The sequence below is a fragment of the Myotis yumanensis genome, unplaced genomic scaffold, assembly GCF_028538775.1.
Source record: "Myotis yumanensis isolate MYYU_CA2020_CCGP unplaced genomic scaffold, mMyoYum1.0.hap1 SCAF_3, whole genome shotgun sequence".
NCBI lineage: Eukaryota > Metazoa > Chordata > Mammalia > Chiroptera > Vespertilionidae > Myotis > Myotis yumanensis.
This window is the reverse complement of record NW_027223754.1, coordinates 48973218-48976973: the sequence shown is the minus strand read 5'-3', so window position 1 is coordinate 48976973 and position 3756 is coordinate 48973218. Positions and strand designations below refer to the sequence as shown.

At 42.9% G+C, this 3756-nt stretch overlaps 1 pseudogene; it reads right to left on the bottom strand.

Annotated features, from left to right (window-relative positions):
* Nucleotides 1–527: 527 nt before the first annotated feature.
* Nucleotides 528–2350, bottom strand: LOC139004974 (actin-related protein 2/3 complex subunit 2-like; annotated as a pseudogene).
* Between the last annotated feature and the right edge of the window lie 1406 nt (nt 2351–3756).

Sequence of the window (3756 nt, the reverse complement as noted above, 5' to 3'; positions counted from 1 at the left end):
TCTGTTTCTAGGCCAAAAAAAAAAAGTTTTTTCCCCCATTGTTTATGCTTTAATGCCAATTTGGTTTCCCATGCAACATACAGAGCTTTATTGATTTCCCTTATTAATTATTTAAAAAGCAGCAGATGTTGCAACTGTGAAGGTTACTTTTTTTTTTTTTTTTTTAAGATAGAAAGACTTTCTTTATTAATGACCCCAACCGTATTTCTTTAGATACAGGAGTTTTGAACTCAAATACTCAGGAGAAAACAAGTTAAGATTGCATTATCCTGCAACTCATTACCAGTAACATATTACAAAGCAAAAGAGCTTGGAAGGAAGGTGGAAGGGAAGGGAAGATAAAGAAAAGGAATTAAGTTGATGAAGTGGATTTAAAAAAAAAAATTCTTGGGAACTATCGAGTTCTTGCAAGCACAGCTCGTTTCTGCAGATTATTTTCCAAACGAGTACAAAATGGAGCCAAAATGGTGAATCCCTTGAGAACCTGAAGAGGTGCAACACTAAAAGCTGTGATTATCTACCCAGTAGCAAGTGTTCCAGCCTTCAGTTGCCAGCCGCTTCCTCTTCCTGTTCACAAGAGTCAGTGGGATGGAAACATCTTCCCCGTGATTGTTTTCATTTCTTTCTTCTCGGCACCTGGGCGTGCACAGTTCAGCACCTTGAGGAAGTCGGATTTTTCCCCCCACATATGTGTGTGAATCTAGGCCTTAGATCACTTGATGTGGTAGTGCAGGTAGTTCTGGAACGTGTGGCTCAGGTTGTCACAAGTGCTGGCATCAGTGTGGCGAGGGGACAGCTCGAAGGTAATGTAGCCAATGTTGTCACCACAGCAGCATCGGTGTCTTTCAGCTCCAGAGGAGGTTCCCTGTGGCTAAAGAGGACCTGTGGGGCCCAATGGCTGGCTCTGCATCCTTCTTTGAACTCCTGCATAAACACTTTTCCAATGATCACATCATTGTCATCCTTACACACTGTGCTGAAGACTACCGTGACTCTGTCCTTGGTAGACTCCACATACCTGGTCTTGTCATCCCTATCCTATATAATAAAGAGCTAATATGCAAATGGTTGTCACACCCTCATGCCATCACGCCTTAACCCATTGGTTCTCAACCTTCTGGCCCTTTAAATACAGTTCCTCATGTTGTGACCCAACCATAAAATTATTTTTGTTGCTACTTCATAACTGTAATGTTGCTACTGTTATGAATCATAATGTAAATATCTGATATGCAGGATGGTCTTAGGCGACCCCTGTGAAAGGGTCATTCGACCCCCAAAGGGGTCGCGACCCACAGGTTGAGAACCGCTGCAACCGCTCAGACACTCAACACTGGGGAGAGAGGAATGGGGACTAGCCAGGCTGCAGCCCAGGAGAGGGGAAAGCTGCCCGCCCCACGGTCCCAGGTGCCAGTGGCTGCACCTGTGGGCCAGGAGAGGGACAAGCTGCCCACCCCGTGGTCCTGGGTGCAAGTGCCTGCGGCTGCCTGCAGCTGTGGCCCGGGTGAAGCTGTCCGCCCACGGTCTCCTGTGGCTGCAGCTGGCCCAGGTGAAGCCAGCCTGGGTCCTCGGTGCCTGCGGCCGGACAGAGGAAGGGAAGCCCGGGTCCCAGGTGCCTGCAACTGGCCAGAGGAGGGAGTCCTGGGTCTTGGGTGTGGGGTGAGGCAGAGGCAGTTAGGGGCGATCAGGCCAGCAGGGGAGCAGTTAGGGGTGATCAGGCAGGCAGGCAGAGGTGGTTAGGGGTGATCAGGCAGGCAGACAGAGGGGTTAGGGGTGACCAGGCAGGCAGGAAAGTGGTTAGGAGCTAGTGGTCCCAGATTGCGAGAGGCAGTCGGACATCCTCCGAGGGGTCCCAGATTGGAGAGGGTGCAGGCCAGGCTGAGGGACCCCCCCTCCTGTGCACGAATTTCATGCACCAGGCCTCTAGTAATGGATAACTGCCCTGGTCTCTCTTTCCTTGACCTCTTCTTGGAACTGGAAGTATTTCTTAAAGACAGAGACAAACAATTTTATTTCAACATGCCAGCCCGATACACAATGGAATCGTGGATGTAGGCAGATTTTCAAGGTTGTACAGAAAAGAGGCATTGTATCCTGATTCTGGGTTTACCAAGAAGCTCCCATACACTCTCTTTAGTAACTCATCAGCACCATGTGCCTGAAGTTCCAAGAAATACTGACCATCAACTTTTGTTTTGTCTCCATTAGGATTTGAAATATGATCGAGGACCCCATCAAAATCTGCAAACGTTACCTCTACTGCTTCTGGTTGGTTTCCTGCAGCCGTGGTCTCGAACTTGAGCGAGAGCATCTCCTCGATGATGTGGTTGTTCACCTCCAGCAGGATCATGGCTGCTGCTGGCCCCGAGGCCTGAACCTGCCTGCGGAGCCGCCGCCCTGCTGCCACCTCACCCACAAGACTGGTCCCCGCCCAGCCCCCCAGCCGTGAATGTTACTTTTATTTTTCGCTTTTTATTTATTTATTTATTTTTTAACTAATTTTCGGAGTTAACTCATTCTAGCTTTATGCATACACAATAATAGCACATTCTTTCTGTTACTAAGATTCCTGACACTGTTTTTAAAGCATAACAGCACTAGCATTACAACGCTAAGGCATATTTGACTCCTTCCCCAACCTGGCTTCCATTAAATTAGTCACCACTTTTACAGTGAATAATTCCGTTTTAGTCATGCACTGTAGGTGATATCAGCTCTAGTTAATTTTTTTCAGATACTTCAAACTGGTCCCTGGACAATCACCGTTAAGCCAATTTAGAGGAAAATAACATTGCTGCAGTAATAGGGGAGTTCTAAAATGTCTCAATTCTCCTTAAGTTTACAGTTAGTACATTGAACATTCTGTCTGATAAGGAGAAAAATCTCACAGGACTTTGTGGATAGGAATAACAAAACATGAAACTTCTCCACCAAATAGTTCATGTCCTGCATCATTTTTCAATTAATTATCCTTTGAGGTTTCATTTTAGGTTTCATTCCTCTCACTAGTTTCATTCTTCATCCTCAAAGGAAAAAGAAATAGAGAGGCAGAGTGTTCTCTGAGAATTTGTATACCCTTAGCATATCTCTTGAACATAGGAGCAGAAAAAAAAAAATAAGTCAAGGATTTCATTTGAATAAGAATGATTTATCTACTGAGAGCTGAAGGACATGAATACATTATGGGTATCTTTTTGCATTTGACTTTTTCTTTCTTAGCAAGTAGATGGTTTCAGAGAATTCTTAAAAACAATTCTAAAGTGGTATGATGAGGCATTATTTCTTTCAGTGATAAAGACTTTCATATAAATTACATTGAGCTATACATGGAATTTCAGACTATTGTAGTTTAAAATGTATCCTAATAGTATAATTACTTTTGCATTTCCAAAGTTCACTATATGGCTCTATAAACTTTCATGCATGAATATACTTATGATTGATACATTTTCCTATTAAGTTCATATTAATTATAATTGTGAAGTAAACATGGGTGGAGATTCAGAAATTAATCTTTTGAAGATGAGCTTTCCTTAGTTAATAAAATCACATATAATTGACTAGAGAGATTAAATCTGAGGTATTATTTTATAGTTTTATGCTTATGAAATTTTATAATTGCTTTTTTGTTTACATGTAGAAATTGCTTTGTTTGTGCTATGAACAGTTTTCTGTGTTTTAGGTAACAAAGTGATTTTTACATATATTGATAATAAGATTACTTATTTTGGTTCTTTGTTGAAGAATACAACATTT